Source organism: Anser anser, assembly GCF_964211835.1.
Source record: "Anser anser genome assembly, chromosome: 2".
Lineage (NCBI taxonomy): Eukaryota > Metazoa > Chordata > Aves > Anseriformes > Anatidae > Anser > Anser anser.
This window is the reverse complement of record NC_139721.1, coordinates 92,963,265-92,979,871: the sequence shown is the minus strand read 5'-3', so window position 1 is coordinate 92,979,871 and position 16,607 is coordinate 92,963,265. Positions and strand designations below refer to the sequence as shown.

At 43.9% G+C, this 16,607-nt stretch overlaps 1 protein-coding gene across 1 annotated transcript in view; it reads right to left on the bottom strand.

Annotated features, from left to right (window-relative positions):
• ARPP21 (cAMP regulated phosphoprotein 21) overlaps nucleotides 1-15,968 on the bottom strand; it is a 213,064-nt gene extending 197,096 nt beyond the window's left edge. Inside the window, exon 1 of the mRNA XM_083827514.1 lies at nucleotides 5,193-15,968. The gene's annotated coding sequence lies outside the window, so the exon portion shown is untranslated. The remainder of the gene's footprint in view (nucleotides 1-5,192) is intronic.
• Between the last annotated feature and the right edge of the window lie 639 nt (nucleotides 15,969-16,607).

The following is a 16,607-nucleotide window of genomic DNA, read 5'->3' as shown; positions in this document are numbered from 1 at the left end:
AAGGTGTTATAACCACAAATACAACAGAGGGGCCTCAGCCCTAGACGGTGACATTAGACAAGCCGCAAGGGAAGTTGTTTTGTAATCTTAGCTATGACAACTGAGAACGTACAGCTGAAGGAATACTTGACTTGGGTCTGGATCAGCCTTAGATTACACCAACTGCATGCAGCAAACAGTTTTATTCATGCCTGGTTATTACGAGCCTCTGACTCCCTACCTTTTTTCCCTCAGAGAAAGAAAATCAGAAAGCATTTTTGCTGCAGCACTGCCTGGAGAATCTGTAGCAACATGAGCTTATTTATTACCCATCACTTCTAACCAAACATTTTCTACTGTGTCACAGAATCACAGAATCACAGATTCGTCTAGGTTGGAAGAGACCTCCAAGATTATCTAGTCCAACCTCTGACCTAACACTAACAAGTCCTCCACTAAACCATATCACTAAGGGCTACATCTAAACGTCTTTTAAAGACCTCCAGGGATGGTGACTCAACCACTTCCCTGGGCAGCCCATTCCAATGCCTAACAACCCTTTCAGTAACGAAGTTCTTCCTAACATCCAACCTAAACCTCCCCTGGCGCAACTTTAGCCCATTCCCCCTCGTCCTGTCACCAGGCACGTGGGAGAATAGACCAACCCCCACCTCTCTACAGCCTCCTTTAAGGTACCTGTAGAGAGCAATGAGGTCTCCCCTGAGCCTCCTCTTCTCCAGGCTGAACAACCCCAGCTCCCTCAGCCGCTCCTCGTAAGACTTGTTCTCCAGACCCCTCACCAGCTTCGTTGCCCTTCTCTGGACTCTCTCGAGCACCTCCATGTTCTTCTTGTAGCGACGGGCCCAAGACTGAACACAGTACTCAAGATGCAGCCTCACCAGAGCCGAGTACAGGGGGACAATCACTTCCCTAAACCTGATGGCCACACTGCTTCTTATACAGTCCAGGATGCTGTTGGCCTTCTTGGCCACCTGAGCACACTGCTGGCTCATATTCAGCCGACTATCAACCAGTACTCCCAGGTCCTTCTCTGCCAGGCAGCTTTCCAACCACTCATCTCCCAGGCTGTAGCACTGCCTGGGGTTGTTACACCCCAGATGCAGGACCCGGCACTTGGCCTTGTTGAACTTCATGCAGTTGACCTCAGCCCATCGGTCCAGCCTATCCAGATCCTCCCGCAGAGCCTTCCTTCCCTCGAGCAGATCGACACACATACCTAACTTGGTGTCCTCTGCAAACTTACTGAGGGTGCACTCGATCCCCTCATCCAGGTCATCGATAAAGATATTAAAGATATTAAAGATATTAAAGATATTAAAGATATTAAAGAGGACTGGCCCCAGCACTGAGTCAGACCAACCATTTATTATATCATTTCTCTGTGAGCTCTCAACTTCATCCATCACTGGTATTCACCTACCCTGCTCAAGCTCTAGGCTTTTGTACTGCGCGGCGATCTGCAAGCGTGATTGCCAGGGGCCTGCTGCTGTTTTCCATCTCGTCACTCTGCTGTTACCACTTGGCCTGCCTGGAGGTGCATGAGTGTGGTTAAAAGGTTCAAAGGGGCACCTTCCTTATGAGCCTTGCCACCAACATCCCTTTAAGGTAGGAAACATGAACCTGCCTGCTTTGTAAACAAATCACTTTCTCCTTCCTTTAAGAAGAAACGTATGTAACGGATTTTTCCTTCTCTGGTAAGAGCCATGCTACCTTCACGACCTCCTCTCCACACATACCTACTAACACCTTTGGCCTGAGGGGCGGGTTGCATAGATTTTTATCTAACCTTTCTTAACTGCTGTGGGGAAGAGTTGGGAGTGTAAGAAAAGGTGCAGTTGCTACTGTAGCAGCAAGGGAGAGATGTCTGGATTAGCTAGGAAAATAACAAGGAAAGTCCAGCATTAGGTAGATCTGACTGTATTCAAGACAAGCTATTTAAAGGGATAAAGGGAATCAGTCATAGTGAGAGCACGCTATCATTGTCCTAGTTTGCTAGTGAAAGTTGCTCATAACAAGTGAGACAAGAACAGGAGGCACCTAGACAGCAACGGATTCACCTCCAGGTGGGCTCATCCCCCTCAAACCTCCCCAAAGGATGAATTATGTAATCTACTTGAGTGCCTCTACAGCTTCCATTAAGATTGTTCATGCATTCTTATTCCTACGTTTCCAGTAATTTCCCCTCCCTCTTCTGCTTTTTAGGAGGTGTGAGTTTGTAAACAAAACACAACTGTAGCTGCAAATAAACTTGTCTGAAAATTGCCTTCACTCTGGGGAACACCTGGTGGAAAATTTGTCCCAGTCTTCTCTTCCCAGTCTCTCTGCCAAACAGCCTTTTGCTTTTTATCTCTAGACCCTGGTGAGGAGCAGACATCATCAGATTTTCTGTGACAGAAAGGGAAAGAAGTGCTCCTTTACAAATCCACAGAAGCGCAGGACTGTCAACATATGACCAAGGGATACCTTGCTTGCATGCTTGGCTATCATCAGCCTCATCAGCAGTGGTGTTGATCCTCATCATGATCCTAAGAAGGTTGAAGTTAAGAGTAGCCAGCCCATGCTTTTGTATGTTATGCAAGTCACACTCTTAAATGCACACATGTACATACTCCTATGCCCTAGAATATATATATAGATGTTTCTAACAGTTGATGAAGCAAAACGGATCATCTTCCTCAGTACCTCAATGTGCATATTATTATAGTATGTTCTTCTATTTCCTTATCACCAAGTTAAAATAATTTGACCAGGTGATGTGTTTACAGTACCAGAGGGGATTCCTATGCTGCTTAGAAAAGTAATTGGATTTTCTCATAATGTTGCAGTGATATTACAAGCTAAATACCCAAGAAATTACTAGATTATGATGGCAGGGTAAATTATGAGTGTAATGTACTACATAATGTAATACAGGAGCCCATAAACCCATAATGTCAGTTTCCTATGAAACTGATACATAATTTTAATAAAATAATAAAAAAAGAATTGTGCAGATACAGCAATGACTGCATGACCTGCCTGGTTATGAAAGGTCAATTGTAAAACTTATTTGGATATGCCTTCTAACTTCTATCCAAGATCAGCAATGTTTGTGCAAAACAGGAGAAGCATTTTACTCTTCTCAAACTTCTGCAATTCTGATCATTTTTTGTTGTTGTTTTGTTTTGTTTTTAATCATTATGGGAAAAACATAAACAATTAAATGTGCTGCCCTATATCCTGGATTTTCTGATCTACTGTGTCCCCAGCACCACTGGAGATTCACATTACTTACTTGTTCTTTCCTAGCTGGATGCAAGATACTTTGTAAGGCAATAGAGCTGGCTTTCCAGGGACCTAGACTGCTACTATCTTGCAGAAGTTTACTGGCAGTGAAATACACTTGCATCTAAAAAATGGCATCAAATTTGCAAATCGCCTGTCTTTGAGCTGCTTGGAAAGATGCTTTCAAAGTTGCAAGTAAATGACTTTCAAAGGGAGATGGCCATGTATTCTCTCTGTGCCCTTGACAAGCCTCCCATCAGCAATATGCCAGCACTCAGCACTGGCCCAATCCTGCCTAGCAGCTCCTGCATTTCTGAAGCACTAGTTTGGGGTACAACAAATTCTTCTTTGCATATTAAAATATGGGCAACAGAAACCAGGGTGGGTGGGCAGTGGGAAGCAGAGAGGGAGCTGGCGAAAGTCTTGGCTGGAAGCATGAGCCAAGGCATAAGAGATGTATGGGATTACCGTAGTTTACATAGTGTCCTCGTTGCCATACCACCACGTCAAGTCCCCAGCACAGTGCTGGCTGTGGAGAGGTCACGAGCAGCAGGACAGTAATATTATTACAGTAGCACAGTGTCCTCAGTCAGAGGTCGTGGCCCAGGAAGGATCCCACAGACCCCCAAGAAGTCCTTGTGGTTTCTGCAGCAGAGAGCCTCAGGCGGGCTTTCAGACAGGACCCACCACACAATTGTCACAAGCAGCACTGAGGAAAGGCAGTTTCTCTTTGTCTGGTCAAGACAATGCTAAAATTTTAACAACCTCAGACAGAAACCTGTCCTGGAAATAAATTTCCTAGACTGTGCCTAGAGGCACCTGCCACATGTGGAGTTAGTATCTTCCTCATCAGTTCCACACTGTTTCTTTGGCCCAGATAGCACTTATTTAGTTTTCCACAACTTCCCAGCAAATTGTTTCACCACTACCCGTGTATGGAACTGGTGAGGAGAACACTGAACCAGAGCCTTCCAAGTCAAGGGAGAAATTGCCACTGTTTTCAGTGTGTCTTGCATCAATCTAGCTCTCTAGGAACACCGCTGGAGCTGACCTTCTGCTGTTGGCCATGCACCTATTCAGAGCAGAACTCACTGGTTTTCAGAGGTGACTTTCTTAACGCTTTGTGCTTTAATTTAGAAAAAGCAGCAGTATATGACTTCCAGCATGCAGCAGGCTATCACACTGCACACAGAGCCTGCTCAACTCCACGAGCAAATCTGCATCATGCCACACACGACCATGCATTTAGGTGCCATGCAAGTGCATGCACATGTGCAGGCTCATTGGGGAGAGCCACGCAGCGGCACATCGATCTCTTCTGGTCTGCCTGCTGGCCCTGCTTCGCATCACACAGTCAAGAGGAGAGGGTCACACAGAGGCAACAGGTACCAGAAATGGTCCTGTGAAGCACTACAAGCCTTTTGGCTCCCCCCTCTTCTCTAAGTAAATGCCACCTTGACATTGTGCTGTTTTTACCACAAGAAGCTGATGTTACTCTTTCAAAAAGAAAAGAAAACGCCAGGAGACAGTAGACTTGAGACCCTATCCCTGAGCAGGCAGATCTAATACTTTCAGAGCACAGCAGCAGCGCTTCTCCCCTCCCCGCAAGTGCAGTCAGCACATTCGATTTCTTTTTCTATATCTCTCCCATGTTTATTATTAAAACACGTCAGTGCTATCTAATCGCCATTGGAATTGAAAGTAATTTTGCACAGGAGCATTCTAAACTTAGAGAACACCGATTAAAATTAATGCAAAAAACCACAAAGTGCTCATGTTTTGCTGTGTTGGAAAGAAACCAGGGCCAACACATGAGCAAACTCAGCCCATATCTGCTCATCAGCACTGCTGATAGTTGACTTTTTTTTTTTTTTTCCTGTCTCCCTCCTCTGAGAGCAGTTGGAGCTGTGCTAAGGCCTTCTCCTTACCCTGTCCACTGAGCAGCAGCGGTTGCATCCAGACTCTCTGGGCTTTCCCCACCGCAAGGCTGATGGCTCTGCTGCTTCCAGGGTGCCTGCCGCCCCGCTCCACGTCCTGTGGACAGCTGAGGCAGCCGGGGGGGCCGTGGCATGGCGGCAAGGGGACGCGGCCCTTCCTGATATAATGGGAAGGCCAGTGCCAGCGTCGGCACTGGACTGGGCTGGATTCCAGTGCCGCGGCCCTCCTGCACCTGTTGTGGGGCTCAAACCATGACAATCAGCTGTGCAGCTAATATTAGCCGGGGCAGGAGCGCAATCCAACCACAAAGCAGCTCGTGGGGAAATAACTGTCCCTCTCTGCCTTTAATTAAAGGGAAAACACAAATGAGTGAAGTGTGGGCAGTGCCACCAGCCGGGGAATCTGGGTGGAAGCCCAAGAACCCTGAGTGGTCCTTTCCAGTTCATCACCTCAGCCGAATTTTCCCTCCAGCAGTGGTTTTGGCCCTTCCAAAATTGCCAGCCACAGATAGATTTGGGAGCATTCGCATTTGCTGCCTCTCCTATCTCAGCACTGAGATCTCTGGTCCTCAGGACCTGCGGGCAAACCTGGGCCCCACACCATCTTGTTACCTGATGGCAGGCTCTCACAGGGAAAGCACACAGACACACAGTGCTGTTGCATGCAGTGAGAAGGTACAATAAGCCAGTGCTCTAAGTGGCGCATAAAAGCCAAAATCAAGAAAACTTTCTCACCCCGCATAACCTGCAGTGTTAACATAGCCTGTTAATGTCCTACCTAAAATAAAACACCCACAGTGTTGGGCCACTTCTCTTTTCTAAAGGAATTTTTGCAGCATTCGATTTCCTCTGCTCCCCAGGCATCACAGGGGACTCCGAGCACTGGGGGCAGCAATAACAGCATGTACTGCTGCATCGATAAGCACCAGAGAGCAGCTTAAATACGAACGTGAGCTCCAGCTCCAAATTCTCTGACTGAGCAGCAGATCTTCCACAGTCCTTGCTGTGAGCTTTTCTTGATGCATCCATTTTGCTTGCCTACAATGACTCCATTCAGGATGAAAGAGCTGCAAGACCCCTCTTTCTGCAAAACCTATCAGAAGGGATGAGATCCAATGGTGGCAGCATTTGTGGAGAAATATAGGTGGGGAAACTATCGTACTAGTTTGGGAAAGGTGCAAAGCCTTACTGTGGGGTTCGTGTTGGTTGGATTGTTATTTTAAACTATGTCAGGAAACAGATGGTGCCTCTTCGAAAAATGTGATTGCAAGCTAAAATTAAAAAATATACCAGAAGCACTTGTGAAACTGTAGGAGAATTAAAGGAACGAATACCAAAAGTAAACACTGAGAGACTTCGTCTTCTTCAGAAGAACGCTGCCACAGTCTGAGAAAGATGAAATTAAACTGGATGTTTCCACTTCTGTAAAATGTGGGAGGCTCCCTAGACAGCTAAATTGGAAAACGTGACACAGCTGAATCCCTACGTTCCCCTTGCATCCTCTGAGTAACCCCTTTGATCCCTGGGGAAAAAAAGAACTCGATTAATTTTCACAGCCAAATCTCTTTTTGATAGCAGCATAGAGACCGGGCCAAGATTTGGGCAGGTTCTCTTTTTCCCTTAGAGCTCTGTAGTTTGTTTACCCAGCTGAGTCTAGATGGTCTCACAAGACTGCAATAGCCAAATATTCTCTACCCTGACTAACCATTCAAATCGTTCCATTAAAAAAAAAAAAAAATCATTTTGCCAGAATATCTATCTTTAGACTAAAGACTAAATCGTCACAACATATTTAGCATTTAAAGCTTTCAAATAGCATTAGGTAAATTTGGACAATTCTCTTTGCATTTTACAGCCTTTCAGAGATGAGATGTCAAGTGATGAGAGCTACATAACCCAACTTTCTAGAGAACGAGCATTTCTCTTAAGGAATGTGGATTCAAATCAACTTCTTGCAACCCTTATAGTACATACCAAACTGGAACATGGGAAGACTGGTTTGTCCTGATGTGACAGAAGCTGTTAAGTAACCACAGGCAGCCACCTATATAAACAATTATCTTTGATTTTTCTTTGTTTTGTTCAGTTTCTTTCAAAGGCATTAAGCTGACTGAGGAAGAAAATTATAGCTTTCCTTAAAAGAAGAAAGCATCAGACATCAATTTAATGAAGGATATTTGTTGCTGAGGCACGGGTAGCATATCCATTTCAGGAAATACTTTAGCATGTCTTTAGCTAGGCTTCCCATTGCAAACAGCTTAAGACCAAGTGAAGACGGAAGCTAGTCACAAAGCTTGAGGGATGGTAAGACACTATCTCACCTCTGGGTGCACTGGGATTTAGCTGTCTGCTTTGGGCTTGTACTGTATATGGGGCAATATGCCAATGCATGTCATAAGAAGGTAAACATGTCAGAACAAAAAATTTGACATGCAAAACCGTATTCTCCAAGAGAGGTCTAATAAATAATAGATTCAAGAAACTACTTCTTCCTGTTTCATCTCTGTTTCCAGCCCTCAGCTCTTGGGTCTAGCAGCAAGCCAAACATTCCTGCAGGCACAGCCTGTCCCCTTACAGCCACCATCTCACTGCAATTTGAGAACGTGAGCACAGCTGGTATTATCACTCAATAATGCGCAAGCACTATGAAACAAGCTACTTGGGCTCTGGCATCAGGCTAAAGTTGGACCTGCTCCTGTAGATGTACCTGCATGTAAATCTCCCAAGAGATTTTACTCTATCTTTGAGTTTTCTCACATATATTTTGATTTTTTTTTTAAATTATTATTATTTTTAATGGTATCAAAACTTCTCTAGGGAATGTATGGTCTCCTGTGATGTTGTCAGCCCGGCTTGCTATGCACTATCAATGCAAACAATATTACAATAGTAAGAGGAAAAGCATTTTTCAGTACAGCCTCTCCAATTCCTGTACTGTTCCACTTTGAAACCTATGCCCAAGGATATGAGACAATAAAAATAGATCGGGTCAGATCCACAAGAGTTAGACACTCATAAGCCACACTTGGCTTCTGTCTCATCGTGGAGGTACCCCAGGTTTTTGCTACAAGTGTCCAAATACCTGTAGTTTGGCATACTCAGTTGCACTTTATCCTAGTAGCACTAAACAGGTAGGTAAGTAGTTTATATTGAAGATGAGGCCAATCTACACTACATCTTATGTAGTTATCTCTCTTCTTTCTTTTGCCAAACCACCTGGTGGTTAGTATACGGGGGGTGGGGGGTGCGTGTGTGTGGAAGTTAATTTCCCTTCCCTGTCTGAAGGGAATTGAACCCAACAAAAACCTGCACACACCACACTACAGCAACAGCACACTCTGAGGTAGATGTTTGCAAACTGTTGCTATTTTAGTAGAATAGATAAAATAAATTCTTATGAACAAGACAAAATCAATACTCAAGTTTCCAGCTTGTCTGTATGTACAATGGAATATTAACATATTTTGGCAACTGGACTTTAACTTGGCAGAATGCCTTAATTGTGAGGCATTTCCTAAGCAGTTACTACCTCAGAATCACAATTAATACAACTGCTGATAAGTGAATGCACAGAGATGAAGATACACAGGCAAAGAACAGATATAAAAACTGACATAAAATCTGGGGCCCACTAGACGAGAAAGAGGGTAGGTGTTGAGGAGCTAACACCAGGCTGCAACCCTGTTTGTGAATTGTGATGCAGCATGGGGGAAGAAATGATCCTATGGCCTCGCATCTTTGCTTTTCCAGACCAATTCAGCTTCGCCAATTGCATCTCAGCCACCAGGGACTTGTGCAACTTCTGCTGTTTGACAAGAACCTAGCTGTGCCAATGAGCTGACAAATCCAAAATGCCTCCCGCCCCCAGCCCCTGCTGTGTGCCAAATTGCTATGTGTGCACTTGTGCACCACTTAGGATCCATCTTCAGTAGCTGCCAAGTCCCCCCGTCACTCCAGCAGAAAGAAGCAAGTGGAGAGAGGGAAGGGAGGGGGGGCAGAGAAGCAGAGGGAGAGGGAACACGTGTGCACTTTGAAAGCCAACTTTTATTTTTAGAGACATGAAGTAATGCTTGAGCACAGCTTGTTTTCACCCCAAACAGAAGAGACTGCTCCCCAAAAGAAAAATATATATATATACACTAAGTTTTTAAAACCATCAGATGGCAGATCTGCTTGAGACAGGTGCTTTAAAGTGCCCTTGAATGATGTAAGAGCCTAAGAGAAGCAAGACAGAGAATTAAGAAGTCCTAATGAGCAGAGATGGGGGTGTTAAATTTTGCCAGCTGAGAGAAGAACATATAGCAGAGATGAGCAGAGGGAGCATGGAAGCAGAAGGGTGGTACAAGCTGCATCGACTTGACATGGGGTTGGCCATTGGCCTCAACATGTGACTGATACAAACTGCCAGTAAAGCCAAAGGGCCAAAGGAAGAGAAAAGGCAGAAAAGGGATCAGCCATCCACAGACCCTTTCCCCAGGGCTAATGGGATGTCACCTGGTCCTGTAGACAACTCATGCGGTGATGGAGTTGGCATTTGGAGTTGGCATTTGGTGACTCCAGGGGAGGCTGCACTTCCTTAGAAGTCTCTCATGTCTAGCTTGGACTTGGCTCCATGTGTAATGATTGGAGATTAAACATAAAATGTACATCTGAAATGCACCTAACAGGAAACAGGATTGTATTGCTGTTATAGGAATACATTTATCTAGGTTCTGGTTGCTTTTACATATGCATTGCTGTGCCTCATGCAAGGGAACATATTCAAAAAGAAGTTATTCTGAATGACTAGGAACAAGTTAGTATTTACTGACGTGAAGTATTTATTTCACGTCAAACATAGTTCAATCCTAGTTAATTCTCAGACTCAGAAAAACAAGTTTGAATGATTTCAAGGATGATTTGGGGGAACGTCAAGACTTTTCTGACTCTTCTTAAAAGAATGTGGATTTGAAAACAACACATATATGGAACACATCTCTCTGCAGTTGCTCTTCAGGCATTCATGTACTGCAATAATCTCTGTCTTTGTTCCTCTTTTGGTAACACAGAATGAGTTTCCCTAAGTCACGAGTGGAGAGCTGGTGCCCAGGACTAGCAGGGTAGCACAAATTTGGTTCTGCTGTGGAGACAGGCCCTGTGCAGCTCTACAGCCTGGCAGAGCATGCAGGTGAAATGCAAGTTGTTACGGACCCAGCTTTGAAGGGCAACTTTCATCTCCCATGTTTGTGCTGGGCTGCCGTCTGGCACAAATGGAGCAGAGCATCAGGAGCTTATTAAAGATGCTTGACTGGATGCATCATTATGGCTAGTGCTGCGATTCCTCTATTTATAAGCAAGATGTAGTCTCCTGAAATATAACCACTTCCAATATTTGTTATTATTTTGCTCACTACTAACCAGGAGAACAGAAAGATCTGCATGGAAATGAACAAGTCCATCTTTAGACGGCAGCCTGGGCTAGACCTCCCCAATGTCAGGAACCCTAAAAACACTCGGGGTACATATTCAGAGGAATCTTTTCACATTTTCAACCTCTCATTTGTGAAATGATATTACGCACAAATTTATCACTGTTAGAAGCTATTACCAAGTACAAATATCTTCCAGATGAAGAGCCTTCACATTTTCTCTCTAAAAATGCCAGTGGTTTTATATTCTTAGTGTTCACATTCATGTGTTGGTTAGCAACAGCATTTCTAGCTGCACTGAAACTGTCTTCACAATACAGGAAGGAGAACAACTTCAAGGCAGCATTGCCAGCCAGGCAAGCCATAATTATATTTCACTTACAGCTCCCTTCCACCCCCAAATTATGTATGAGGCTCATCCCATGATGCTGCCAGATCTACCCTTAACATCCCTTACCAGGGCCAACTCACATTTTATCACTGAGTTCTCCTATGAAAAAGCTTCCTACTTGCAAGCAAGAAGCAGAGCAAAAAAGATTATTACTGACTTTGATTCCTGTTTCTGATCTCTCACAATCATCTCACACTCTTTAGCTTGAGTGCCTCCGGTTTTGGGTGGAATAAAACATCCTCATCTCTCTAAAAATAATAATAAAAAAACAATTTCCCCAACTTATGGTGCTAATTCTGTAGCATGTTTATTTATAGACTGATTTGTTATAGCAGATAACAAATCCTCCCTCTGCCCCCATCTGTATCTCTCACTAGACAGCTTAACTAACAAGACTAACATGGAACTGGACAAACACATATTCATCTCCTGATTAGTCTCCATCCTGGAATACATCATTGCAGTCATTCTGGTATTCACATCCCAGGGTCAGTGATTCCTTACATGGAGTCAGAGCATCTATTTAAATAGTTCTTTATTCTCCTGGAAGTTGGCAGCACAAATATAATAAAGTTTATCGTCTTCCTCCTGCTAAAGCTGATTTTATTAGTGACTGTTTCTGTAGAAGTCACTTCTGAAGGCTGTGACTTAACCCCTGAAATCAGAAGAAAAAGGAGGAAGCAAGAAGAGGATCATGCTGTCCAACTGATCATGCTGCCTCTCAGATGTTACTAGTTTGCAGAGCAGAAGCACTGTATTGCAGTTTCTTTCTCAACAGCTCTGTATAATTTTTTGAGATTGGCACTGCACAAAAAGCATGGCATGAAAGATATCCTGAAAGCTTGGCTCAAGTATGTAGAAACGGATTTATTTTTTTTTTGAATTCTCAAGTTAGCTTTTGTGCATATTTATGCACAAATTTTCACTGTCAAAAATAGTTCTAAAGACTTTTTGAAGAATGATAAGGGGAAGCAATTTGACCAATGTCAGGCTACTTTCAGTGATACCACTTATGGTTTCCATCCCTGGAGCTGCAAAAATCAGACACAACAAATGTTGCATTGTCTGCTCCCAACAGTAGAAACCCATCTGGCAAATCAGCCTGGTTTGTTAAGATCATGGACCATATTGTGTCATCACTTTTATGCAAACCACCTCTCTCCATCTGAATTTCAATGGCAATTGGAGGGGTGTGTGGCTCTAAAACTGTTAGCAGGATACAGTCTGTGGGGTCTTGTGTAATGCCTGAAGGTTATCCAAAATGGGAAACAGATAGTTCTACTAGGAAATGGGCAGCATGGTTAAGACGTTTCTGTTGCCTTGTGCATGACTACTCAGTTTAGAACCTCCTAGTCATTAAAAGAAAAACAAAAAATCCACCTACCTGCCAGCACCCACTTCAGTCCCCTTCACCTACAAGCTGGCTTACCCGTGCATTTGGCATACCAGGGAACGTGACTGTTTAGGCCAAACCTGTTTTTGTCTTCTTATACTTATTGAGACTTAAAGATGCCAGTCATATTCTGGACAATGAAAGCGTGGAAAGTTTTCAGACAGGGTAGATGTTGTTCTGTCTCTTTCTTCCAAGAAGGCTGTGAGTTGTTCGCAGAATACATCATTTTCTACACGTTAGGCACAGGTAGGAAGCAGACAAAGTATGCCTTGGCCTTGGGATTTGCACATTTTCAGTGAGTGCAATCATTTAGGTAACTACACTGTGTATGCTGTTCTGTCATTTGACTCCTTGGGCAAAAATAATAATGTTGAAAAAAAATATCACTGAAACAGCAAGGGAGACCGAAAAGACACATTGCAAGCAATATGAGAAGAGACATAAGAATTAAACAGTGTTCTCCCTCATGTAAACTAAACATGGTTTTTTTTTGTATGTTCAGCATTATACAGCTGACAAACGCAGGTCCATATTCCAGGCTGGAACTGAAGTGCAACTTCGCATTTTATAATAAAGGAAAATGAAACTTTGGGTTGATGAGCAATTGAGATTGTCCTTTTTACATGCCTACAGCAGCCTGGAACAGCATGGGAAGCAGTCCCCCAGGAAGTTACACTCACCTTCCAGCCCTGATGCAGGGAATGAGCTGTAGGTACTAGTGTGAGCTCATTTATGCAACTCAAACCTAATCCATGTACATTACATGATAGCAAAGCCATGCTTAAGAAAGTATCTGCAATTTGAAACAGGTTACAGTTCTTACTGCGTCTCTGGAAATACAGCAAAACACCTTACAAGGGGGAATGGAACAGACTAAGGTGGCCTGAAACGCCATGATAAGAAGTGGAGAGTGAGTACAAGCCCAAGAGCAAGACAAGGCTAGCCAAGGATGGAGCCCCTGTCAGACACCCCAGCAGCCTAGCAGTTGCTGTGCCATGCCTTTCTAGCTGAGTACTTTGGAAAAAAAGAGGTCCATATCTCATTGCAATTCCTGCCTGCAACCGAGTCGTAGAACCACCCTGAAGACATAGAACAGATGATATACTGACATTTGAGAAGTAGTGAGCTCTTTATTAGAAGAACACCTACTGTATAAGGGAAATGGAGGGCTAATAGATCATGGGCCACTACAGCAAATGAAACCAGCACTCATCTTTTTAAATGAGACACTATGAATGATAATCGCTCTTCCACATATTATGCTTCACTCCTCTTGGTCTTTAAATGACAGTAACAAAGCACTACTCTCCCGTTAGTATGAGTTTTTTTGAGTTGCTGAGCATTATCAATATATTGGCATATATCTGTATTCTTTAATACTACAATACCAATTTATTCGGCATACCCTTATGGCACAGCCACAAATGGATGAACTTCTAGTTTAAAATGGATGATAATGGGGAAGGAGAACAGAATGCAGAACATGAGGCAATTGTGTAGCCTGACAATTTATAACACTACCTGCTTTCTGCTGCCTGGTTATTTATGGCTGGATGGGGAGATAAAGGAAAGAAGGACAGTTGCAGTGAGGACAGCTTAATTTAAAATACTGTCACCTGCTCCCACTAAAGTCAGGTGTCAGTTTCTCAATATATGCAACAGGTGCACTGCCTCTGAGCAGACCCACTAATAACAAAATCAATTTAAAATAAATTACTCCTAAAAGAAAGGGGAATGAAGAGGGAACAAAAATCAGAATGCTTTTTAGGTGTGGACAGTGACACTTCAGCTTAGTGCTGCTGGCTTCCAAGACAGAAATTAAAAGTGCCCCCAGTTTTTAGTTCCATGGCAGAGCAGGGTTATGTATCTGGGCTCTCACAAGTGTCCTCTCACAGTAAACATGCCTTCCAACTTCCCATGTTAGAAGTCTTTGCCCACCATTATAGGTTTGTATTTCACAGAGCCACAGAATCATTTAGGTTGACCTAAAAGACCCTTAAGAGCATCAAGTCCAACCATCAAACTAACACTACCACCACTAAACCATGCCTCTAAGCGCCACATCCACACAACTCTTAAATACCTCCAGGGATGGAGACCCCACCACTGCCCCAGGCAGCCCCTTCCAAGGCCTGGCTGCCCTCTCTGTGAGGAAATCCTTCCTGACACCCAGCCCAACCCCACCGGTGCAGCCTGGGGCTGCATCCTGTCGCTTGCCACCTGAGCAAGGAGAGCGACATGCTGCTCCTGGGTGCGGCCTCCTGTCAGGCAGCTGTGGAGAGCGGGGAACTCTGCCCTCAGGCTCCTGCTGAGCAGCCCCAGGGCCTCCAGCCCCTCCTCACACCTATTATTTTCCAGTCTCTTCACGAGCTGCATTGCTCTTCTCTGAATGTTCCAGCAACTCAGATCGTTTGTGCAGTGACGGGCCCAAAACTGAACACAGCGCTCGAGGTGTGGCCTCACCAGCACTGAGTACAGGGGGACAATCAATTCCCTGGTTCTGCTGGCCACGCTATTCCTGATGCAGGCCAGGATGCTGTTGGTCTTCTCGGCCACCTGGACTCACCACTGGCTCATGTTCAGCCGGCTGTCAACCAGCACCCCCAGGTCCCTTTCTGCTGGACAACTTTCCAGCCACTCTTCCCCAAGCCTGCATGGGCTTGTTATGACCCAAGTGCAGCACCCAGCACTTAGCCTTGTTGAATTCCATACAACTGAACGCAGCCCATTGATCAAACCTGTCCAGATTCCTCTTCAAAGCCTTTCTGCCCTCAAGAGGATCAGCATTCCTCGACTCAGACCTGGGCTTCAGTCTGCTGGGTCTGCCTCAAAAGCAAGCAGGGATGGCTGGAGGCAGCAGGGTGCTTCTAGGATCAGCCAGCAACCTGGCACCATGTCCAGAGATAGAGCCCACCTCTGCATCAGGTTCACAACATAGCAGGCCAAAATGCCTCCAGTGACAGAAAGCAAATACATCGTAAACCTGGGAGTTAGTGAGAATAAGGATGTACTATTGTATGGATCCAATTATGTGAAATACAGGTTGCCCAGGTTTGCTTTTTAAAATTTTATTTTTAAATAATTTTCTGTCCTTTTCCGTCTCCACACCCATTCACCAATTTTTATGCTATCTTGGTAGGTGTACCTAATGCCCTCAGCTACAGTAGTTTACAAAATGTTTTAATGCTTTAAGTATGAATGTTTAAGTAGTGGCCACCCCCAAATGCACACCAACAGATCAAAACTGACATTCATTATGAATCTAGCATGGGTGAATATCACCACTTCTTTGTGTAGAAAAAACCCTGCAGCATCTTCCCTGGCTATGTGCCTTCTTTTTGGACAGTAAGAATTTATAAATTCTACTTACATTAACATGAGGGGAAAAAAAAAAAGAGGACATAATAGAAATCAGTAAAATATCCACTGCATGCAGCAGATTTTGCTCATTTGTCACTGACATTAAGTATCAGTCAAGTTCATTGGGGCTGAAGTCAGATGAGTTATGTTAATGTAAAAAGAATATCAGTCCCATCGCTTTTAGCTTGGGCCCTGGTTGTGCAGCCATCCATCTGCTGGAGAGAAAAAGGAACAGGCACTCAGTCACAGTCCAGACTGCTGCAAAGGTAATAAAAGTGCTGCAAGCTCAAAACTATAATTCATAAATATACCATGGATGTACATTTGGAGCCTTCAGTTTCACATCACACGTCAACAAAAACTGAAAATGCTGGAGCATCCATACTATTTGCCACAAGAACAGGAAACACCTAAAAATAATAAGTGTTCCTACCAAGCACATTGTCATGACAATGGGCAGTGACAACACAGCAAGAATCCACTATCACCAAAGGCATGCTCAAAAGAAAATGCAGCAACAGATTACTGCGTAGATCACAGACTATCATGAGATCAGTAGTATCACTGCATGACTCTGTCCTGATGACAAGGATTATAACCAGAGTAGAAAATGACGGCAGTGGCACCCACATGAGAAATACATCTATAGCATCAATAGCTGAAGAAAGAAGTATTTCTGCAACAGCTGAAGAGCCAACAAAGATGCAATCTGCTGATTTATTAGTGCAGAGAGATGTTTTTGTTTCCCCTCCAAATAATCATCAAACTCAAAAAAAAAGATAGAACAAATATAACCGAAATTATTTCATTTTTGTCCTCTTTCTTTTTTTGCACTTTGTTTTCATTGCTTATTT